Source organism: Miscanthus floridulus, chromosome 9 (genome assembly GCF_019320115.1).
Source record: "Miscanthus floridulus cultivar M001 chromosome 9, ASM1932011v1, whole genome shotgun sequence".
NCBI lineage: Eukaryota > Viridiplantae > Streptophyta > Magnoliopsida > Poales > Poaceae > Miscanthus > Miscanthus floridulus.
In genome coordinates this window covers 91,405,470-91,431,461 of record NC_089588.1, presented here as the reverse complement: position 1 = coordinate 91,431,461, position 25,992 = coordinate 91,405,470, and the positions used below count along the sequence as shown (strand labels likewise).

General features: G+C 43.0%; 1 long non-coding RNA gene across 1 annotated transcript; it reads right to left on the bottom strand.

Moving 5' to 3' along the window:
• Positions 1 to 23,546: 23,546 nt before the first annotated feature.
• On the bottom strand, positions 23,547 to 24,635 carry LOC136482374 (uncharacterized). Its single transcript, XR_010765050.1, has 3 exons — positions 24,443 to 24,635; positions 24,279 to 24,342; positions 23,547 to 23,967 (listed from the first exon to the last, which is right to left on the bottom strand). It is a non-coding gene; the product is annotated as an uncharacterized lncRNA (long non-coding RNA).
• Between the last annotated feature and the right edge of the window lie 1,357 nt (positions 24,636 to 25,992).

Sequence of the window (25,992 nt, the reverse complement as noted above, 5' to 3'; positions counted from 1 at the left end):
TTTAGCTAGGTTTTCAAGGTCATAGTTTAATTGGGTTCTAATTTTAATTTGTACAGCTTTGTGTGTTTAATTATTATCATGCATGTACTTCGTGTAACATTTGTTGGGCAACTAGAAATTTACATTCTAGTGTTGTAGTCGTCTCAAACTTTTTCTTAGGCTTGCATGTGCCACCTGTGAAGGAAACACCTAGTTTAGGATTTTCCGGAGATGGTTTGCTACTTTCTGAGGTTTAATTGAATTTCCGCATGACGACACCGTTTAATTATAGGTTGAACTGAGTCTACCCACGAAAAGATCCGGAATGGTGCCAAACTTTTACATAGGCTCTAATATTCCCTAGGGATAACAATTTTGTGGAGGTCAATGAAAAAATTTAATGGGTCCAAGATGAAATTCACCCTGTTTTGTATCATTTAGCACATAGAAAAATATAATAAATAAAAAAATTGATCAGAAAAACCTAAGATCCAGTGTGGGGTCTTAATTTGGGTGTACATGCTTGCTAAAAAAATTTCAAGCCATTTCGACATAGGAATACACATGCTTCTATTTATTCAGTATATAAAAGAAAATTTTTAATATATATAAACATCACTGTCGTTTTGAAAAATTGGCAGTGATGAGACAAAACCGACAGTGATGCTGGTTATCACTATCGGTTTATTTTGAAAATCGGCAGTGATATATAAAAAAATAAAAAACATTGTGCCAGCCCTCGGGTTTGAGCTCGGGTCTCGAGCTGCAGAGTTCAGAGACTTAACCGCTGCGCTAGTATAGGATGTGTGCTATGGCTAATTTATTTTTTCTTTTTAACCTTTAGACCGCTTAATAAATTATAATATTAAACCAAAAAAAATCGGCCCCCCTGGATTCGAACACGGGTCTCGGGGGCTTAGCTGCGGGGTCTTAACCGTTGAGCCAATCGGAGGTATTCGACAGAAATGGAAAAGTTATCCTACTTAACCCCTAACTGCCACACCCACATCACTGCCGGTTTGAGAATTGACCCGACAGTGATATTTCCTCATCATTGTCGGTTTAGACTTACAACCTACAGTGATGAACAATTTCCCAAAGTCATTTAATAATTTATAAAATTGAAACAAAAAATTTGGGCCGCCTATGACTCGAACACGGGTCTCGGGGGTTAAGATGTGGAGTCTTAACCATTGAGGCAGTCGGAGGAATTCGAAAGGAAGGAAAAAGTTATACTACTTAACCCCTAACTGGTACACCCCCATCACTACCGGTTTGAGGAATGGCCCTGCAGTGATGGTTCCTCATCACTGTCGGTTTATTAGTAGAACCGACAGTGATGAACCTCATTGGTATATAGCAAGGCACGAGTTGAAATCTTCCAAATTCATTTCAACCCCGCTCCAACCCCTCCCCCCCGCGCCACCGAAGCACCACCCCACGCCGACGGGCACCACCGTTCCCTGCGCACATGTCCACCGCACCCCGCGCCGCTGTTCCTAGCCCCGCACTCTTCTTCGACACCGACGCCCGTGCATCGCCCCACATCGGAGCACCGCCCCACACTGTCAACTTCCCCATGCCAGAGCACCACGCCGTCCGTGCCCTCGTTCCTCGTCCACGACGCCGGTCATGCCCCTCCTCCTCCAAGCCTGCACTCCCACCGCCGAGGCCTTCAGGAGCACGCGGACAGCTGTTTCCCCACCCCCCACGGTGAGTGTGTGGCTCACTGCCGTCTTTGTGTTTGATGAAATGCCCCACCGTCTTTGTGAGGCCTCTCAGTGATTGCTCAAGCTCGAGTTGAATTTGTTAATGAAAATGGTTATAATGAGCAAACAACAGTTATCAACAGTTGGCACATCTAATTAACTTTCTTAATTCTTTTTAAGAAAGAAAACAACTGTTATCTAACTTGATTTCTTTTGAGAAAGATAGGAAAGAAAAGGCAAACACCTGTTATCTAACTCTACATAACAAATGGCACGCATCAGAAATATGCTAAAGTAATCTTGCTTAGTTTCTTAGAAGGTAGAGCGATGGAACCTTTAATTTTACTATATGCAGCTTCATACTATATCGTCATATGCCAAATTGACAACTAATTAATGTGTGTGATGCCTGGTTGTTATTTTCTTTTTCACAGTAGCAACACTTGGCTGAGATACAAGCAACTCATTGCAGATTACCACCCATAACTGTTTTAGGGCGTACCTGTGAAATGAACCTTGCTACTACACAAACAAACATTCAAATTTCATCCAAGTAAAAATTGTAAAAGTTAGCCCAAGTGTTGCTAATTTCTGCCAGCTAGTGAGGTACATGTATTTTTCTGGAACTTTGATATGTTTCTCTTTTCATTTTTTTCTTGGACACATGCTTATCTGTTCAAATTCAAATTTTAATTTGAAAACATAAGGATTGTAAAAGACCTAGAATTCTTGTTCCACATGGCCACACTGGCATCAAGGAATCTCAGTCCCCAATCTTTTTTACAAGGAAATGAATCCATAAAATGTGATCAAATGTGACCTGCAAAATTCATTTTTCCCGGTAGATTATACAGGTCACACAAACTTGTCTGTGAACTCTCGTCCTTTCTTTCTTTGTTCTATGGAATTTTGGAAAAGAACTCCCTGAGGGGGACTGGGGTAGAGCATAAAATCCTCCTGGCGAACGAGCCTTCCCTATCATTCCTTTTCCTTCATGGCAAATGACACTTTTGGTAGATAAGAACAAGGCATGATCGATCGTTCAATGTGACACGGATTCACCGGACCTATTGGTGTTTACATAAAGAAAAAAAACAAGGACCACCACATTGTGATAGTTGCTTGGAATAATATGCTCTAAAAAATGAACACCCGTTAACTGATTGGATGGATTCATAGCAGATAGCCCTTTCCTATGATGTCAGTGCTGATGATAACTATATTTAATCTGAGTGTTTTCTCTCATCTATGATGGCACTTAGACTAAGGTTATGATGGCTTAATATATTAATTGGACTAAGGCTATGGTCATGTGCAATGATGATATAATCATAAGTTGTAGTAACTATTACTGAGACACGTGAATAGCTATTTTCCAAACACTCCTATCTATGCAATGGTTTTGTATTATCCATAAATATATTAAATTTTATAAGAATACATCATGTTTGAATGACAACCTAATTTATTTAAATGTATAGGCAACCATGGCATGGTATGTAGTGCAAGTTTGTCACATGCCTGGTAATTTGCACAAAAAATACAACACAGAAGCTGAAGCTTTGAGGGCCTACTATAGTCATCTGGCCTACCTTGCAAACCACGGGCAACCGGCCTACTATGGTCCAATGAATGCAAACCATGGCCATCCACTGGCACTGGAGATTGAAGAGAAGCCACCCGCCGGAGATGTGAAGATTAGGAGAATTGCTCCTTGGTCTTGGAAAGATGTCATGCTTTTTATTTATGGCTATGGTCATTGCTTTTCTTATTTGAAAGTTCATGTAGGCTTAGATTCATAGAATAGTAGGTGGACTTTGTTGTATGTGGTCAATCAAACATTGAATTTGTTCTAGGTGAACATATGCTATTACTTTGACTTTGTTGTATGTGGACTTATTATTAAACTTTGCATTAAACATATTATATATATATATAATATGAACATATGCTATTAGTAGTTGTTCGCAGCCAAAACTAACCACGATCGTGTCACTGACCATGACTCATCATCGCCTGTTACCCCATCACCGAAGAACTGATCGGCAACAAGAAGCAGCTGATATCGCTGGGACGGGAGAGCCGCATGATCTGACAAATGGTGATGGTGTCAATCAGGACGGTGAGAACGAGCAACCATGGACCCCGTCCGGCCTGCTCGATCTAGGTCAAAATGACCAAGATGGCCAGGTAACTTTGGTATCATGTGACTATGTAGCCACACATGCTAATCAATTGAGAGGAGTCATAGCTTACTTGGTGTCTCCAGCAGGAGCCTCCGCTGGCCTAGGAGGCAGAGGGTTCGGGTAGCCGGAAGGCCAGATCCAAGCGAGGCGTGTCAAAGATTCCTGTTGGTAGGAATGCACACTAGCACATCACTGAGTTCAATGAATTCAGGGATCCACTCTCACCACCTATAGCTTTGGCTAAATATAAGACTATCCTCGGGTACTTGTAAGGGACTTCATCCCAATTAGGTACAGGAAGTGGATTGGGAAAGATGATGACCCATGGAGGGTTCCCGAAAGTGAGAAGGATTACATATGGGATATTAAGATCCCAGAGTATTTCACTTTCCCAACGGAGTATGACAAGGAGTTAGTCAAGAAAAAAGCAAAAGAAATCATGGGGACATGCTTCAAGAATTTCAAGGGGACATTGTACAAGAATTTTGTCCTCCAAAATAAAGAGCCAGATTTTGATGGTGGACTAGTTTAGCAAGCAGAAGGACTTCTGTCAGGATTTCGAGGAATACAGGTTATCTGAGGAGTACTTAGAACTAAGCAGGAAGAATAAGGAGAACTTGCAGAAAGCGACAAATCCTCATCATCTCGGCTCTCGTGGCTATGCCAAAAAGATGCCAGAATTTGAAGCAGAACTTGAAAAGATGGATCGCCTTGCTGAGGAAGGCGTTCAGGTTGAGACCACCGATTTGGAGCCAAGATCGGTAATATACTATTTGGGGAGGAATGTACGCCACGTAGAGGACGGGAGCTTTAGCTCCACAAATCAACCCATAAGTGAACTCATCCAGAGGATCTCCTAGGTAACTGAGGAGGTGAGGCAAGGGACTCGCACTTCTAATAGGGAGAAAGACGTGCTCACCCAAGCACTTGGAACCAAGGAGCACCCTAGTCGCACTAGAGGAACCGGTGTTGTTCCTTGGAAACTAGCATTCCCCCAAGAATCTAACACTTACCTAGAGCCGCTCGAGGGGTAGAGCGGATCAGGAAGCAGAGTATTTGAGGTGACTAAAAGAGATGGAAGAAAGAATGGATGCACGGATTGAGGTGACTGTTCAAGCACGAGTCCAGCAAATTTTGTTGTCCAAAGGGTCAGGAGTACCACAAAACCGTACTCCTACTACCTTTAGCCCACAGTTTAGGGGTCATAGCAGCTGCGGATCGACCCCGCTCGACGAAGAAGGTGCGAATGTGCCTCACCCGGTGTACGGCATCACTGAACCGATCAATGTCAAGTTGTACATCCATCAGGAATGGACAAAGGACAAGGTGGCGCTCGGCTAGGCATGGCCTGCGGGAGATGGGACCATTAATGGCCGCCCAATTCCATAGGGGTACGCTCACGTCACCATTGGCAGAATACTTTGATAAGAAGTATAACAAGATACACATTAAGTACACCATAGCGGAAGACAGGCCGAAACTTGGTCATAACAAGGGCTCTCAAGTGGCCTGGCGCAAGCGCTTCAATAAGCTTGACCACCAATTGTCCTCCTAATGATGAGGACGACTATGAGTCTTCACCCACCCACGATGATCACTCACCATCTCCCAACAGAGATCACTCCCCTCCTCATCCCTTACCATCACCCCCAAGAAGACAGAGGTCTCCTTCTACTCCTCCTCGTTTGACTCCATCTTCATCAGCCCCAAGAAAAGAGAAGACTCCTCCTCCTCCTCCTCCTCCATCTTCATCAGCCCTGGGAAAACAGAATTCTCGTCATCATCCTCCTCCTCCACCACCTCAGCCCAAAACAAGATCAAAGGCATCCTCTTAGTGAAAGAAAAGGTCCTTGGATTCAGTCGCTAATGCTCCCAAAGTGCACCAATAAAAAAGAAAAAGGTCGTTCAGTGGCAGTGTTACAAACTTGATGAAAGAAAAATTTACAGCACACAACTCAAAGGAAGACTGTATTAGTTTCTTCAATCTCTATGGCTCACAGCCTCTGTTTTTGTTGAAGTCCGAATTCGAAAGGCAAACATAGAATCAGTATGCTACAACATGAGCTGAAGAAGTACACAATGAAGATTTAAGATAGATACAGAAGTACATCGAAGACAACCCCGAATTAACCATGGAAGAGGCCGCGAACTATCTATTATGATGTACAAGGGACGGGAACACCGGCAATGAAGTATGAAAGGGGCAATCTTTTGGTTCCCGGTCACGAGTATAAAAATTTGACAACATATATGCGCCAGTTGTATGAATATTACATGGCTCAAGCAACAGAGACTGGAGGACTTTGGTTTTGAGCTTATTATCCGTTCGCCACATGTTTTTCATTATCCTGAAGAAGAGAAGTTCGATGTCGAGTGAGAGTGCTTGTTCCAGCTATACCAGAAACGCTCTCTCGATACACAAATGTTGACGTTGTGGACTATGTAAGTACCCTACACGCACGATGTTACAATTAACTACTCTCCCGGGACACAAATTGTTATCTTTTGAGCACTTCCCATGATTTTATGTAGGTGTATAGCAAAATTTTGCATACTAAAAAGCAAATGGGATAACATAGGCTTCTTGGACCCCTTGCGAGTCAATGAGAAGGCATGTTTAGGCCTCCATGGATGTGACGTGGAAGACCTAAAAGTGAGATTGATTGTTGTTTTTTTGAATTCAAGATGAAGAACAAAACTCACATACTTCTAGCCTACAACTGCGAGTATGTATTCTCGACTTTTAATTTTATGCTTCTTTTTTCGTTAAGATTATTCGATAATTAGGATTCTGTGATTGCAGCAACCATTTCGTCTTCATTTGTGTCAATCTTGCTAAAAATCTGATCGAGGTGTGGGACTGAAGAAAAAACCATTTCATCATCTGGATGCACCGGTGGCAATGATGAATTAGTAAGCGATTATAATAACATATTATTTTATAATCACACATACCGCTTTCTAATGTTTCTCTCCTTTTAATGTTGCACAGTGTCCGAAGAAGACTATATCGGTGGGACGAAGGTCCCATTCAAGGTTGTCAAAATGGAGGGGACAGTACCTAAAACAGCCGGTAGGAAAATAATGAATGCGGGTTTTATGTAATGTGGGCAATGCTTCGCTACATCAGCAGGGAAATCGGAAGAAACAGATAAGTTGGTGTGTATAATCCTCATTTCATTTATGTCTGTTAATAATTCAACAAAATGATTTACTGATTCCTCTTTGGATATCATCTTTTTTGAATGACAGCGCAAGAAATATCACCACGAAAGGCTGTTAGACATGGAGATCGTCGCACTGTAATCGGAGCTGGCAAAATTCATCTTAGCCGAGGTATTGGAAAAAGGTGGAGTATTTTCCATCGCACAATCCATGAATTTCAAGGACTAGTATGGCCCAGAGCGGCTCGCTAGATTATTGTAAGAAGTCCGAGAAGCATTACATAATCCGTGAAGTTGGAGAACATTTCTTTTTTATTTTGAGAGATCGAGATCTTGATAAGAACATATAACCGTAACATTTGTAATGTTTAATATTGATGGACCTGTCGTCTACGTAGCGTATATAAAGCGAAACCCGATTCCAAGAAAAAATATAGATTAAAATAAGTTATAAAACAATAAAATACGAACGGGACATCACTGCTGGTTAGCAGCAAACTGGCAGTGTTGTTCGTAACCTATCACCTGCCGGTTAGCAACAAATCGGCAGTGTTGTTATAACTATCACTACCGGTTAGGAACAAACCTCCCATGATGGTCATGATGGCACTGCCAGCTTGAGCACCAAACCGGTAGCGTTAGATTAGCTATCACTGTCGGTTCTTGTCCCAACTGTCAGTGATACGATAACACTGCCGGTTGAATCATAAACCGACAGTGATGTTCGCGGTTACACAGCCGGGTGGTCTCATGAACCTGGCATTGTTGGTGGACCTGAATTCTGCCGGTTTTAGTAAAGAACCGGCAGTGAAGTTGAAGAACACTGTCGGTTTGTAGGAACCGACAGTGATAGCTAACCCTCATCACTGCCAATATGGTTGTGCCGGTTCAAAATCCGGCAGTGATGGGGTGTTTTCAACCGGCAGTATTGTCGTGATGTGGGGTAGTGCTGCTCGGCATAGAATGAGTGGAGCGTTGGAAAAACCAACGCCGACTTCAAGATCAGTCTCCTTTATCGTTTGTTTTGGGAGCAGAGCTGAAAAAGATAAAGAAATTCTAATGATTGCTCGTTTAAAACTTCTGATCTCCATATATAAACATAATTTGGATTCTCTTGTAAAGTATTTCTTTTATTTTAGAGGAGTCTCTAAAGAATATTCATCATCATCTCTTAAGATAAAGGTGAGTTCCAAATGCAGATGAAAACAAAACTACAGTACACTGACACCAGTCTATTAAACTGTACATTTTGAATACACTCGCAGAATTGGCACTTACATCCTCATTCCTGGTAACTCTCAGCTCCAGAATGTTGCTTATCAGCAGCATTATATTTGTTCAGCCTGTCCACTGTATGAAGATACCTTTTCATCTGCTCTCCCCGTCTTGACTCTTCATCTTCCAAGTCTATCCTCACTTGTACTGTCTCTTTCTCCTTAATACCTCAGGGCCCCTTTGATTTCACATCAAAAACATCCATTCCTTCCATGTGTCTCTTGTCAGTGCTAGAATATTTTGCAGGCACACTCTTACATGGACTTGTGGCTAGGGAAGAGGGTAAGGTTTTCTTGACTGGACTGCAGAGACATTCCAGAATATAAGACAGAGGGAACTGTAAAATCTCCATCATAGCCAATTTCTTCCACGAAGAATTTTGTAGGCACACTCTTACATGCACTTGTTGCCAATCCTACTATAGAAGCATTTGAATCTGACAACCTCATACATAGGAAAAGCCATGTCAAATACTTGGAATCATATTAAAGGAAGTAATGCAATTGTTAATAATAACCTTTCAACATTATAGTTAGGCTTAATTGTGGCAATGCTTTATTAACCCCAATTAATAGTACATGTCGGTGAGGTCCGTGGAAACAATTACATTATTCTGAAATCCAATCCTATAAACCATGTAATGGATTTGAGTGCTCCGGCCTACTAAGCCAAAGCACGCACTTTATGTTAGCACAAATAACACCATTTTGCATAGACGCTGCAAAGAGTCTGACAACTTCTATTATTATGAGGCTCCTTGAATAGCTTGAATCAGCGCATTGCAAGATTCAGGTCTCCAGGTTGACAATGCTCTCAAGAGCTAAACAACATCAGATACTGTCTATTTAATAGATTGCCAGCATCTGAATGTATCGTGACATCAGTTGGTTGATTAATCATTTAAAAGCACCATTCCAATAATGCAATTCCAGATTTAAAAAGAAATAGCGTCTATTATCTCTGTGTGCAAGGGACAACAAATGACAAGCAGGAAATATAGATTAATCGGTCTTAACCATCTAAAAAATAAATGATTTGGCATGCTGCTGAAGCTAATCACAGTAATTGGTTTCTTTTTTCTGAAAAAAGTAGTCCGTTCCTCAAAAGCTTGTGACGAATCATGAGTTGAGTTTGCAATAAATATAGTAGCCATTTCATCTGTGTGACTGTTATTAGTACCAGAATACGAAGCAAGGTCACTAATCGAGTGGAGATGCTTACTTGCAGTTGCAGGAGTTGCCGACATTGCCACTGCCTTGGTGCAAGCACATGATGAACTGATGTAGAGTCCGGGGTGCTCCACCGTGTGCATGGGTCCGTGCCGCCATGACACAGGGCAACCAAAACTGACATAGCTAGCTGCCTGGCCTGTTGAGGATAGGGAGCCAAGGAGGGATTTCCATACACTATCCCAGATCTGGACATCACTGTCGGTTCAAAAACCCCCTTCACTACCGGATTTTGAACCGACAGTAGCATACCAGCAGTGATGAGGGGTTGACATCACTGTCGGTTCTTAAAAACCGACATTGATCTGCAGGAAACAGTGTCGGTTTCTGGCTTCACCCGACAGTGTCTAGTTGAACAACACTGCCGGTTTGTAGTCCCAACTGACAGTGATGCTTGCTTCAAGAGTGTCGGTTCTTGGTTCAAGCCAACAGTGTTGAGCAAGCCTACACTGTCGGTTCATGGCTCAAGCCGGCAGTGTTGATCTAGACAACACCGTCGGTTGATGGCTCAAGCTGGCAGTGTTGAACAAGACAACACTGTTAGTTCATGGCTCAAGCCGGCAGTGTTTTGCAAGACAACACTGTCGGTTTGTTGATAACCGGTAGTGTTTTGCAAGACAACACTGTCAGTTCGTTGCTAACCGGCAGTGATGGCCCATTCGCATTTTATTGTTTTATAATTGATTTTAATTTATATTTTTTCATGGAATCGGGTTTCGTTTTATATACGCTACGTAGACGACAGGTCCATCAATATTAAACATTACAAATGTTATGGTTACGGTTCAAATGTTCTTCTCCAGATCTCGATCCCTCAAAAAAAATTATTCTCAGACTTCACAGATTGTGCAATGCTTCTCGGACTTCTTACAATAATCTGGCGAGCCACTCTGGGCCATACTGGTCCTTGTCCCTCACGGATTGTGCAATGGAAAATACTCCATCTTTTTCCAATACCTTGGCTAAGATGAATTTTGCGAGCTCTAATTACAGTGCGACGATCTCCATGTCTAACAGCCTTTGGTGGTTATATTTCTTGCGTTGTCGTTCAAAAAAGATGATATCCAAAGAGGAACATTAAATCATTTTGTTGAATTATTAACAGACATAAATGAAATGGGGATTATACACACCAACTTATCGGCTTCTTCTGATTTCCCGCCGATGTAGCGAAGCATTGCCCACATTACATAAAACCCGCATTCATTGTTTCCCTGCCGGCTAGTGACAGGTACTTCCCCTCCATTTCGACAACCTTGAATGGGACCGGCGTCCCACCGATATGTCTTCTTCGGACACTGAGCAACATTAAAGGGAGAAACATTAGAAAGCGGTATGTGTGATTAGAAAATAATATGTTATTAGGATCGCTTACTAATTCAGCACTGCCACCAGTGCATCCAGATGATGAAATAGTTTTTTTCTTCGAGTCCCACACCTCGATCAGATTTTTGGCAAGATTGACACAAATGAAGACGAAATAGGTTGCTACAATCACAGAATCCTAATTATCGAATAATCTTAATGAAAAAAGAAGCATAAAATTAAAAGCCGAGAACACATACTTCGCAGTTGTAGGCTAGAAGTATGTGGGTTTTCTTCTTCATCGTGAATTCAGTCGAAAACAGCAATCAATCTCTGTTTTAGGTCTTCCACGTCACATCCATTAGAGGCCTAGACATGTCCTCTCATTGACTCGCAAGGGGCTCCAAGAAGCCTATGTAATCCCATTTGCTTTTTAGAATGCAAAATTTTGCTATACACCTACATAAAATCATGGGAAGTGCTCAAAAGTTAACAATTTGTCTCGAGAGAGTAGTTAATTGTAATATCGTGCAGTGTAGGGTACTTACATAGTCCATAGCGTCAACATTTGAACATCGAGAGAGCGTTTCTGGTATAGCTGAAACAAGCACTCCCACTCGACATCGAACTTCTCTTCTTCAGGATAATGGAAAACATGTGGCGAACGGATAATAACCTCAAAACCAAAGTCGTCCGTCTCTATTGCTTGAGCCATGTAATATTCATGCAACTGGCGCATATATGTTGTCAGATTTTTATACTCCTCATCGGGAACCAAAAGATTGCCCCTTTCATACTTCATTGCCGGTGTTGCCGTCCCTTGTACATCATAATAGATGGTCGCGGCCTCTTCCATGGTTAATCCTGGGTTGTCTTCGACGTACTTCTATATGTTCCTTAAATCTTTATTGTGTATTTCTTCGTCTCTTGTTGTAGCGTATTTATTCTGTGTTTGCCTTTCGAATTCGGACTTCAACAAATACGAAGGCAGTGAGGCACAGAGATTGAAGAAACTAACACAATCTTCCTTTGAGATGTGTGTTGTAAATTTTTCTTTCATCAAGGTGGTAACGCTGCCACTGAACGGCCTTTTTCTTTTCTGTTGGTCCACTTTGGGAGCATTAGCGACCGAATCCAAGGACCTTTTCTGCGACTGCGAGGATGTCCTTGATCTTGTTTTGGGTTGAGGTGGAGGAGGAGGAGGAGGATGACGACGAGAATTCTATTTTCCCAACGCTGATGAAGATGGAGGAGGAGGGGGAGGAGGAGGAGGAGTCTCTTTTCTCGGGCTGATGAAGATGGAGTCGACGAGGAGGAATAGGAGGAGACCTCTGTCTTCTCAGGGTGATGGCTCCGGATGAGGAGGGGAGTGATCTCTGTTGGGAGATGGTGAGTGATCATCGCGGGTGGGCGAAGACTCGCATTCGTCCTCATCATCAGAGGACAATTGATGGTCAAGCTTAATGAAGCGCTTGCACCAGGCCACTTGAGAGCCCTTGTTTTGACCAAGTTTCGGCCTATCTTCCGCTACGGGGTACTCAATGGGTATCTTGTTAAACTTCTTATCAAGTATTCTGTCAATGGTGACGCGAGCGTACCCCAGTGGAATTGGGCGGCCATTAATTGTCCCGTCTCCCGCAGGCCAGGCCTGGCCGAGTGCCACCTTGTCCTTTGTCCATTCCTGACGGATGTACAACCTGACATTGATGGGTTCAGTGATGTCATCCACCGGAATGAGGCACATTCGCCTCTTCTTCGTCGAGCGGGGTCGATCCACAGCTGCTGCGACCCCTAAACTGTGGGCTAAAGGCAGTAGGAGTAGGGTTTTGTGGTACTACTGACCCCTTGGACAACAAAATTTGCTCGACTCGCGCTTCAACAGTCGCCTCAATCCGTGCTTCCATTCTGTCTTCCATCTCTTTTAGTCTCCTCAAATACTCTGCCTCCTATTCCGCTCTACCCCTCGAGCGGCTCCGGTAAGTGTTAGATTCTTAGGGGAATGCTAGTTTCCAAGGAACAACACCGGTTCCTCTAGTGCGACCAGGGTGCTCCTTGGTTCCTAGTGCTTGGAGTGAGCACGTCTTTCTCCCTATTAGAAGTGCGAGTCCCTTGCCTCACCTCCTCAGTTACCTAGGAGATCCTCTGGATGAGTTCGCTCATGGGTTGATTTGAGGAGCTAAAGCTCCGTCCTCGGCGTGCCATACATTTCTCCCCATACAGTATAATACCGATCTGGGCTCCCAATCGGTGGTCTCAACCTCAACGCCTTCCTCAGCAAGGCGATCCATCTTTTGAAGTTCTGCTTCAAATTCTGGCATCTTTTTGGCGTAGCCACGAGAGCCGAAGATGATGAGGATTCGTCGCTTTCTGCGAATTCTCCTTATTCTTCCTGCTCAGTTCTAAGTACTCCTCGGATAACCTGTATTCCTTGAAATCCTGCCTAGAAGTCCTTCTGCTTGCTAAACTGTCCACCATCGAAATCTGGTTCTTTATTTTGGAGGACAAAATTCTTGTACAATGTCCCCTTGAAATTCTTGAAGCATGTCCCCATGATTTCTTTTGCTTTTTTCTTGACTAACTCCTTGTCATACTCGGCTGGGAAAGTGAAATACTCTAGGATCTTGACATCCCATATGTAATCCTTCTCGCTTTTCGGGAACCCTCCACCGGTCATCATCTTTCCCAATCCACTTCCTATACTTAATCGGGATGAAGTCCCTAACAAGTAACCCGAGGATAGTCTTGTATTTGGTCAAAGCTATAGGCGGTGAGAGTGGATCCCCGAATTCATCGAACTTAGTAATGTGCCAGTGTGCATTCCTACCAACAGGAATCTTTGACATGCCTCGCTTGGATCTGGCCTTCCTGCTACCCGAACCCTCTGGCTCCTCGGCCGGCGGAGGCTCCTGCTAGAGACACCAAGTAAGCTATGACCCTCTCAATTGATTAGCGTGTGTGGCTACATAGTCACATGATACCAAAGTTACCTGGCCATCTTGGTCATTTTGACCCAGATCGAGCAGGCCGACAGGGGTCCATGGCTGCTCGTTCTCACCGACCTGATTGACACCGTCACCGTTTGTCGGATCATGTGGCTCTCCCGTCCCAGCGATATCAGCCGCTTCTTGTTGCCGATCTGTTCTTCGGCGATGGGGTAACAGGCGACGATGAGTCATGGCTGTGACACGATCGTGGTTAGTTTTGGCCACGGACAACTACTAATAGCATATGTTCATATATATATAATATGTTTAATGCAAAGTCTAATAATAAGTCCACATACAACAAAGTCAAATAATAGCATATGTTCACCTAGAACAAATTCATTGTTTGATTGACCACATACAACAAAGTCCACCTACTGTTCTACTGAAACTAAGCCTACATCAACTTCCAAATAAGAAAAGCGATGACCATAGCCATAAATAAAAGCATGACATCTTTCCAAGACCAAGGAGCAATTCTCCTAATCTTCACATCTCCGGCGGGTGGCTTCTCTTCGATCTCTAGTGCCAGCGGATGGCCATGGTTTGCATTCATTGGACCATAGTAGGCCGGTTGCCCATGGTTTGCAAGGTAGGCCGGATGACTATAGTAGGCCCTCAAAGCTTCAGCTTCTGTGTTGTATTTTTTGTGCAAATTACTAGGGTAGCGATTGACTTGAGCATAGCAATCTTCCCAGGTTCGATAAATCCCAGGCATGTGACCAACATGCACTACATACCATGCCATGGTTGCCTATACATTTAAGTAAATTAGGCATGTGGTAAGTGGTAATGGTAACTCACTGAACAAGAGTTATTATTCAAGTTATATGGCCAAACTAAATCTATTTAATGTTCTTTATCCTTGACATGATAAAAAATTACCTCAATAATTGGACTATTTATTATTCGGAGATCAATGTGGTTTAGTAATCATACTTGCTGCTGCTGCCGAGCCAATTTTAAAAGTTGTTTTTAACTTTTTTTTCTAGAACAAACATCTATAGATGCCTTTTTTAAGCATGCTATACATTCCATCAAAATCAATTGACACTCTACCTATAGTGATTATACCTGTACACATTTGACAAGAATCCATCATTGCTTAAGCAAGAGCAGAAATTCTTATCTAACTCTTACACAAACAGAACACTCCCTACCGTCACAAATAAGACGTCCACAGTCATTAACGTGTACCTTTGACTGCTAGTTTCCATTGCTTGCAATAATTACAAAGTACAGAGATATCATAACATTATGCAACTACTATTTGAGACAGATATGCTCATATCATTGTCACATATTCAATCTAACTATGTTAAGAGGTGTTGATGATCAATGTTTAAATACTTAGACTGCACACAGCGCAAAAGGTCACTTAGCTGTGACTCGAGGGAATAACTTGTTGCGACAACATGCAAATAACACCAATGGTTCTTAAGCAGTTTAGGGCCATGATTACTAGGTCCTCAACAAATCAGTAGGTAGCATAATATCTTCAGGGAAAAACTAACTGGTTTATGTAACAGCATGTACATACAAGGATAGCTAAACCAAGGAGTAACAGCATGTAACTCAATCGAATAGGAATCAGCTGCTATTGGAAGACAACAACCAGTGGGGCATTTCATCAAACACTTAGCTGGCAGTGAGCCATGCACTCACCGTGGGGGTGGGAAAGCAGCTGTCCACGCGCTCCTGAAGGCCTCGGCAGGTGCTCCGGCATGGGGCGGTGGATGGCGTGGGAGTGCTCGGCGTGGGGCGGTGCACGGGCGTCGGTGTCGAAGAAGAGGAGCGCGGGGCTAGGAACTGGCGGTGCGGGGGGCGGTGGACGGGTGCTCCTGGCGTGGGGCGGTGCACGGGCATCGGCGTCGAAGAAGAGGAGCGTGGGGCTAGGAACGGTGGCTGCGGGGGGCGGTGGACGGGTGCTCCGGCATGGGGCGGTGCACGGGCAGTCGGCGTCGAAGAAGAGGAGCGGGGGCTAGGAACGGTTGGCGATGGGGTTGAAATTTGGATAATTTCAACCCACGTCGGGCTTTTATACCAGACCTCATCACTGCCGGTTCTAATTATAAACCGACAGTGATGGGGGTACATCACTTGCCGGTTGTAAGTCTAAACCGACAGTGATGTAGAAATATCACTGCCGGGCCATTCTTTAAACCGGCAGTGATTGCCGTGTAGCGGTTCCAGCATAAGTAAGTTATCTTTTCCACTTCTTTCGAATACCTCCTATTGGCTCAACGGTTAAGACCCCACAACTTAGCCCCCGATACCCGTGTTCGAATCCCGGGTGGCCCAATTTTTTTGGTTTAATTTTATAATTTATTAAGCGGTCTAAAGGTCAAAAAGAAAAAATAAATAAACCTTGGCACACATCCTATACTAGCGCAGCGGTTAAGTCTCTGAACTCTGCAGCCCGAGACCCGAGCTCAAACCCGAGGGCTGGCACAATTTTTTTTAATTTTTTATATATCACTGCCGATTTTCAAAATAAACCGACAGTGATAACCAGCATCACTGTCGGTTTCTTCTCATCACTACCGGTTTTTTGAAACCGACAGTGATGTTTATATATATTAAAAAATTCTTTTATATACTGAATAAATAGAAGCATATGTATTCCTATGTCGAAATGGCTTGAAATTTTTTTGGCAAGCTTGTACACCCAAATTAAGATCTCACAAAGGATCTTAGGTTTTTCTAATCATTTTTTATTTATTATATTTTTCTGTGTGCTGAATGAGACTAAAAGAGGGTGAATTTCATCTTGGACCCTATAGATTTTTTTCATCCACCTCCACAAAATTCTTATCCCTAGGGCACATTAGAGCCTATGTAAAAGTTTGGCACCATTCCTGGATCTTTTCGTGGGTAGACTCAGTTCAACCTATAATTAATCGGTGTCGTCGCGCGGAAATTCAATTAAACCTCAGAAAGTAGCAAACCATCTCCGAAAAATCCCAAACTAGGTGTTTCCTTCGCACGTGGCACGTGCAAGCCTAAGAAAAAGTTTGAGACCAATACGACACCGGAATGCATATGAACCACAGAAACCTTGATAACCTATGTGTATAGTCATGGTTCGATGAAAGGGCACATGTACCTCTGTGAAGCATGTATACTCCGCCTATTTTGAAATGGCTTGAATTTTTTTTGACAAGCATGTACACCCAAATTAAGACCCCACACAGGATCTGAGGTTTTTCTGATCATTTTTTATTTATTATATTTTTCTCTGTGCCGAATGAGACAAAAGAGGGTGAATTTCATCTTGGACCCAATAGATTTTTTCATCCACCTCCACAAAATTCTTATCCCTAGGGCACATTAGAGCCTGTGTAAAAGTTTGGCACCATTCTGGATCTTTTCGTGGGTAGACTCAGTTCAACCTATAATTAAACGGTGTCGTCGCGCGGAAATTCAATTAAACCTCAGAAAGTAGCAAACCATCTCCGAAAAATCCCAAACTTGGTGTTTCCTTCACACGTGGCACGTGCAAGCCTGAGAATAATTTTGAGACCAATACGACACCGGAATGCCTATGAACCACAGAAACCTTGATAACCTATGTGTATAGTCATGGTTCGATGAAAAGGACAAATGTACCTCTGTGAAGCATGTATACTCCGCCTATGTCGAAATGGCTTGAAATTTTTTTGGCAAGCATGTACACCCAAATTAAGACCCCACACAGGATCTTAGGTTTTTCTGATCATTTTTTATTTATTATATTTTTCTCTGTGCCAAATGAGACAAAAGAGGGTGAATTTCATCTTGGACCCAATAGATTTTTTCATCCACCTCCACAAAATTCTTATCCCTAGGGCACATTAGAGCCTGTGTAAAAGTTTGGCACCATTCTAGATCTTTTCGTGGGTAGACTCAGTTCAACCTATAATTAATAGGTGTCGTCGCGCGGAAATTCAATTAAACCTCAGAAAGTAGCAAACCATCTCCGGAAAATCCCAAACTTGGTGTTTCCTTCACACGTGGCACATGCAAGCCTGAGAATAATTTTGAGACCAATACGACACCAGAATGTATATTTCTAGTTGCCCAACAAATGTTACACGAATTACATGCATGACAATAATTAAACACACAAAGCCGTACATATTAAAATTAGAACCCAATTAAACTACGACCTTGAAAACCTAGCTAAATAAACATTAATTACTATCGGAATCACTGCCGGGATCGATCGGGCCACGCACACTAACATGCCTCTGTAGCCATATATGGTAATTGATGTCACGGATTATGTATCCGCTTGTATCGATGAAGTCCAATGCCCGTATGAGTGCACTCTCTCGTGCCTCACAATACCGAAAGAATGGTCGGCCATAGATGTAACCTACTGAACGACCACTGCCCCTGTTAGTAATCCTTATGCAGTACTGGCAGTCCTTCTATAGTGAGCTGGCCGAGGTTTCCATTGCAGAAGTCCCAATCGTACCCGAGTTGCTCCGTAGCTTGGTCTAGAACGGCCCACAAGCCACATGCAGCATAGGTAAGGTCCTGTAGCGCAATCTGCATGCGGAGAAAAAGAAAAAAATTAGAGAATGTTATTACAATAATAAACAACAAATAACCACGACTCAGGTATAAGTGACCATTTTACCACATCCGCATGGTTGTAGCTCGCAAACCATTCGCTTGCTTGCGGGACGGGGATATCACCAGCATTCAAAGCAAGTGCCTTGAAGTGCGAGAAATCAGGCACATCATAGCAAATACGTCGAAGTGCCTCTAAACAGATGCGCACGGCACTTAATTGGGCGCTTATCATGTCCGGGCTCTGTATTCCCGTCCCGTGGATATGGTTCCGATGATTTGAACCCCTCACAGGGATGAAAAAACTGAGTTCACACGTCCATAGCCGACCACTTGCATTAGATGCCGTGTTCTCGACGATGTCCGAGATAAAGAACCAGCTAAGTGCTGTTCGCAGCCAATCTATTGGGGATATAGTCTGCGACATATATGCATGCAACAATGATATTAAACTAATTACACTTATTTGTTAGCATCAAAAAACAAAAGATGTTGGAAAATATTTCATACAATAGCTGGAACAGGGAACCGTGGAATGGCCACATTAGGAGCGAATGGCTCATCGCCAGGGTGGAAACCTGGTTCTTGTGGTGGGGGAGGTCCGTTGTTCATACCACCTGATCGATAAAATGCAAAAAAAATGAACATAAAATATATGCACAAAAAAATTCTTCCAAGTAAAATGTGGCAACATAATTAAATATAGATCGAATGCAAGGAATAAGAATATATATAAATGTAGAATGCAAAGAAACATGAATATAAATATAGATCAAATGAATATAGATAGAATATTGGAGAAGACAACATATCAATACCATTGAAAAATGCAGGAGCCATGACCAAATCACGTAGAGAGAGAGTGGATGTCTTGAGAAGTGAGAGTGAAACGTGAGAAATGAGACTGAGAGAGTTCGTGGGTGGGTGGGATCGATGTATGTGGCTGGCAGTTTGTTTTATATAGGGGGGCATGGACATCACTGCCGGTTTTTAAATAGAACCGACAGTGAAGGTGGCTATCACTGTCCGGTTTCTAAATAGAACCGACAGTGAAGGTGCATATATGTAAAGGATATATTTATTTAGATACTACAGTGGGAAAGTTTTAACAAGAACGATATATTTATTTAGATAGTAATGAAATACATCAAAAAATTACAAAAAATTAGAAATAAGTTACATATACGATAACGATATATTTATTTAGACAGTGAAGGTGGCTATCACTGCTCTGTGAACCTCGTGGCATCTCCAATCTTCGGCGTTGCTCTATCTTCAGTAGCATTCTTCTAGTACCTCATGTGTGCACCATTTTGGTGGACTACGATGCATAACGATATCTGTGGTTTGTTGTGAGAGGAAAACATTGTATCATGGCTGATAAGGCCTGGCTGAAACCAACATGCATGGAGAGGCTAGCTCCTGGCCGAGGGCCATTTTATAGGGGCTAGCTAGTCGTGGTACATTTTTATTTCTGAACTAAAGTTGTCGGGGTAGGTGGGAGCAGTGTTCCAACTGTTGTGGTCATGGGAGCACTGTTGGCATGTGAGGAGCATCTACACATCACTGTCGGTTTTAGTTTAAAAACCGACAGTGAATTGGGTCTTCTGTGTCGGTTTGAGCAACCGACTGTGATAGAAGCTATCACTGCCGGTTTTAAAACCAAAACCGCAGTGAAGGGCCCTGCCGCCAACTTTTAGTAAAAAAATATAAAAAAACACTGTCGGTTTGGAGCCTGCCATCGTAGCCTTTTTGTAAAAAATATTAAAAAGTTTGGCCCGCCTGAGATTCGAGCGCAGGGTCGCGGGGTCGAGAGTGCGCGGCCTTAACCGCTGAGTTAGGATAGGGAGTTCGGTTAGAATGGTTTTATTTTTTTCTTTTATTCCATCGTAATGCACTACTAAATAATAAATGCAAAATCAAAAAAGTTTGGCCCACCTAGGATTCGAGCGCGGGTCTCAGAGTACAGAGTGCGCGGCCTTAACCGCTGAGCTAGGGTAGGGAGTTCGCTTAGTTTGCTTTTCTTTATTTATTTATTAATAGAAATAATGCAGTTAGTTTATATTCTAAAATAACACAAAAATTTGTGTCTTGATTATTTAATTCTATGATAATTAATTAATGGTCTATAATTATCAAATAATAGTGTTTGTGAACATCATCTTAATATTTGATTACATAGTCAATAATTAAATTGTAGAGATGCGCACAAAATATAAATTAAATATTCAGTGCGAATTGCTGATAACAACGTCTGCATAATGATTACATAGTTAACAATAATCTAACTATCTTTAGGTGCATCAACAATGAGGGCCTCATTGTGATCAATTCGTACGTAAGCAGGTTCGTCACCCTCTTGAAGGATAGGTAGGGGTACGTTCGCCCCGAATGGAGGCATTTCCTGATAGCCCCTGTAGTCTTCTTCGTCCGTCACTCCATCGACACCGACAATCTTCCTTTTCCCTTCTAGGACTACTTTTAGCCTTCCTTTTGTCTTGTTGTCCCTTGCATAGAAGACTTGCATAACATCTCTTGCAAGGACGAAGGGGTCGTCTCTGTATGCGGTCTTAGTGAGATCAACGGTAGTGAACCCTTCGCTGTCAGTGTTGATTTCCTCGAGCCGGACCCACTGGCAGCGAAAAAGAGCTGCCTTCAATGGACCGTAGGCTAGCTCCCATATCTCCTCTATGAAACCATAGTATGTCGCCTGCACGTTGCTGTTTTCATCGTGAGCATCAAAACGAACACCACAATTTTGGTATGTGCTCTTTCCATCTTGCTTTTTTGTGTAAAATGTGAATCCATTGATCTCATACCCTTGGTACTTAAGATATGTACTCGAAGGTCCCTTGGCTAAGGCATCCAGTTGATTACCCAACTTTATTCCAAGCAAGCGATGTCGCAACCAGCTGACAAATTCCTCCTTATGTTTTTTATCCAACCAAGCCTGTGACCTGCTCGGATACAGAGTTTGCAGCGATTGCCTGTGCTCATCAATGTATGGCATCACACCCTCGGCTTGCTGGAGAACAGCGAACTATGCCTGTCTGAAAGAAACAGGGTCGTCTACTGTAACAGATTTCTCCCCGATCGTTCCTTTGCCACGTAGTCTTCCCTCGTGACGAGATTCTGGAACTCTGACCCTTTTGATGTCCAGATAATATGTGCAGAACTCAATGGCCTCCTCCGTTGACCATCCTTCAACCATGCCCCCTTCTAGGCCTGAATCTGTTCCTAACATACCTCCTGAAAAACTTTCATCAATCTTTCGAAAGGGAACATCTGATGCAGGTACATTGGGCCAAGGGCTCTAATTTGGTCAACAAGATGAATGAGCAGATGCAATGAGATATCAAAGTAAGTCGGCGGGAAATGCATCTCAAGCCTAACGAGAGTTTCGGCTATGTCCCGCTGCAGCTGCTCTAGCGTGGACACATCAATGACCTTTTTTGAGATCGCGTTGAAGAACGAGCAAAGCTTTATGATTGGGGCGCTGGACCTTTGGGGGGAGGATACCACGCAGGGCAACTAGGGAGCAGCTGAGTCATAATGACATGACAGTCATGGGCCTTCATAGGGCCATAGTTGAACTTGAGTTCTCTCATGTTCACTAGCCTCTTCGGGTTCGCACAGTAGCCCAGTCGGGACTTTGAGTTCATTGAAGAAAGAAATAAGCGCACGCTTTTCTTCCTTCTTCAATGTCCATGACGCAACCGGAAGTTCGAACTGGCCATTCTCTAACTCCACGGGATGCAGCTCCTTCCTGATTCCCAAGTGTTGCATGTCCAGGCGTGTGGCTAGTGAATCCTTCGATGTCCCCCCGGTGTCCATCAAGGTGTTAAGAGTGTTAGCGCACATGTTTTTAGTGATGTGCATGGGATCAAGACAGTGGCGTACACTCAGAAATGGCCTAGTAAGGTAGTTTCCAGAAAACCTAATTTTTTCTTCCAAACGCTCCCATCAGGCGCTGCTACTGCATTGTCCCCCTTCCCAAGGACAACCTCTAGTTTGTTGAGTTCTCGAAGTATCGCAGGCCCGTCTCGATATTTTGGAGCTAAGCGTTTCTCAATAGTACCGTTGAAATCTTTTCTGTTCCTACGGTAAGGGTGATCCTTAGGTAGGAACCTACTGGTGTCCCATATAAACTATCTTTGAGTTATTTGGCAGATTTACCGCATCGGTGTCGTCCAAGCACTTGACACATCCAGTATAGCCTTTTGTCTTCTCTCTGACAACGAACCTCGACCTAGCAGGTCAGTGATTGTAGCGATAAGTACTCCCTTGATAGTGACATGTTCCTTTTTGTACTCGTCCCAAACATCTGGCACACCCTTTTCAAACATCTCCACTAGTTCATCGATCACTGGTTCTAGAAACACATCGATGTCATTCCAGGTTGTCTTGGCCCTTGGATCAGTAGTGGCATCTGGATGTACGACCGCTTCATACAGACCCAAGGTGGAAGGTTGTATATACAGAGCGTCACTGGCCAGGTGCTATGATTGCTTCTAACCTGGTCGAAAGGATTCATCCCATCTGTGCTCAAAGCAAACCAAAGGTGCCTTACCTCTCCACCGATGTCCTTATAGAACATAGTATTGACAGTCCTCCAGTCATGCCCATCGGCGGGGTGCCTCATCATTGTATCTTTCTTACGCTCTTCGCCATGCCAGCGCAACAGCTTGGCTGACTTTGCACATGCAAACAGCCTATGCACCCGGGGAGCTATAGGGAAATACCAAACGACCTTTACGGGACCTCCTCTGGTCTTGGTACCCTCATCTGACGGCCCTTCCTTGTACCGTGGAGCTTCACACTTGGGGCACTTGTCCAAGTCTTTGTATTTTTCTCCATGGTACAATATGCAATCATTGGAACACGCGTGGATTTTTTCAACCTCGAGGCCGATGGGGCAGATCATTTGCTTGGCCAAGTATGTCTTTTCTGGCAACTCATTTTTTTCTAGGAGCATTTTCCTTATTATACCTAACAACTGATCGAAGCCTTTATCGCTCAATCCGTTTGTCGATTTGAACTCTAACAGCATGATGTCGGCTTCCTAGTTTGCTCATTGGACAATTCCTATACAATGGTGTTTTGCCATCTTGTCTCATTTTCTCTAGCTTTCTCAGCTGTCTTTCACTAAGACATCCGGTCTCTACATTACGTAGCAGCTGAGAAATGCCATCGTTATCCTCGGTGTCGTCAGCTAGCGTGTTCCTAAACACATTATTAACTAGTGGCCATAGGTTCCGTGTTGACACCGGGTTCCTCGTCAGCATCGTGGATGGCTACGTCAGGCATGTCCACATCATCATCGTTTCCCTGTAGAACATTCACACCAACCTCGCCATGCATAGTCCATATCGTATAGTTTGGCATGAACCCCCTGGTAATCAAGTGCGATCGTATAGACTCAATTTGACGAAAGTTCCTATGATTCTTGCAATCTTTGCATGGGCAGAAGACAGGGTTCCCATTCCCAGCATGGGCTTTGGCATCGGTGATAAACTGGCTGACGCCATGCATGTACCGCTTGTCCGTTCGGGACAGATGCATCCACTCTCGATCCATCTCTGCACAAAAAAATACTGAGACAGTAATTACAAAGAATTAATAAGAAATCGAGCTTCATGAACAACAATTGTAGCTCGAAAGTACCATTTTTGGAAAACATTATTGTACACTAATTATTGAAAAATTGAAATTGGTAGCCCCGGCCCTGTAAATTGAAAATCGTAGTAAAAAACAATTATTGCACAATATTGAAGAACAACTATTCTACTCTACTTCTAAGAACTAATTATAGCATCACATACTAACAATGATGATCTTGACCACCATGGAATAATTAGCTAGGAATTTAAATGTGTTCATAGACACCAACCTTTTGGATGATGGATTCACCACAATTTGAGCCTTGCACAAATGTCCAATTGGAAAAGTGCTCTCTAGAATGGAGAAAGAACTAGAATGAGAATCAAGCAATGTAGCCATCAAAACGAAGCTAATTAAGCAACAAAATCAAAGGAGTGGATGTTTGTTACTAACCTTAAAGCAAAAAGATCAAGCCATTCTTCAAAATCCAAGCACTAGCTTCATGGTGAAGAGCAGCCGCAACAATGGAGGGAAGGGTCCAAACGCGCGCCTCTGTTCTCGGGATGGAAGAGAGGAGGAAGGAGAGGACGGCTGCAGCCTTTTTGTGTTGTAGGCTTATCACCGTCGGTTCTTGGCTAGAACCGACAGTGATAGTGCCCAATCACTGTCGGCTCTTGGCTTAAACCGCAGTGATGAGTGCCCGCCAAAACACTGCCGGTTCAAGCCAAAAACCGGCAGTGATGTGGTCCTTCACTGCCGGTTTTAGCCCAGCACCAATCATTTTTTTCATTTTCAAGCTCATAACCGGCAGTGAAGGTACATCACTGCCGGTTCTCACAAAATCCGGCAGTGATGTGCAAATCTGGCGTAGTGATAGATCAACCGTAGAAAATGCAAATGCAGAATTGCCCCTGCTCACAGATTGGTCCCAAAAGGAACTCATGGTTTATTCTACATGTATTGACTTCCACCCAAAGGCAATAGCTATTCCACTCTAATAATGTGTCGGTAGAATAGAGAAGTCAACAAATGACATGGCAATGGTTTGATGAGACCATAGATACACACAAGCTCAGTTTCATGTATCATGAAAAACTTTCAATTACTCTGTTCTTCATGCAGCCCTCTTTCATATAATCAAGACTGCATCAAGCACTGGTCTACTCTGAGAATAGAGAAGCTAACAACCAAGGAAAGATCTATCCTCCCGTAATGCCAGGCACACCAAGCCAAAGGAATCTGGAATCTAAAATGCACACTTTTAATGATGGCTCGCTTCACCTGCAGTGACCGGACCAGCTGCTCTTGGTCTGCAAAATGCATCACCACAACAACAATAATTCGACTTCATGGCTTCAAATAACATGAGCTGAAGAAAACATGAAAGCCAAATATTTAGTGAGGTAGCTGCAGAGGATAGTGCTACCATCCGTGTGTGTTACCAGAATATAATTTTGCAAGCTAACAAACATCTAGCATTTAGGATAAAACAATTATGTACCATCAAATATATAAAAAGGAAAGCCTCACTTCACATCAAACTTACCAGTATAGCATTTTTAAACCAATACTGCCAACTTGCTCGAAATACAGGTTCAGCATAGAATAAATATAGAGAATAAGCCAGGTGGGAATATATTTTCCACATGCTAAACTATTTTCTCTTTGTTAAATAAACTAGCGAAATTGTCTGGTGAGGTGCTTGTGTTCTCACCTAGGTCACACCTCTTCACCAGAAATGAAATAGTAGCATCCAATACCACCAAATTGTCTGCCAAAAATGTTGCACAATTTCAGGTTCGTAATGCATAATCTGAGAGACTAATTCTGCTCACACAGAGAACAAAGGAAGCGTAGCAGCCCGACCACCCTTTTTGCACTTCAGGAACACAAATCTACTCTCGCAAAACATATGCCCAAACGAAACATCTTACAAGCTATTTGATTTTGTGATTTACTAGAAAAACAAATCATGACTCCTAAAGCAAACCATAGAGTGCAAC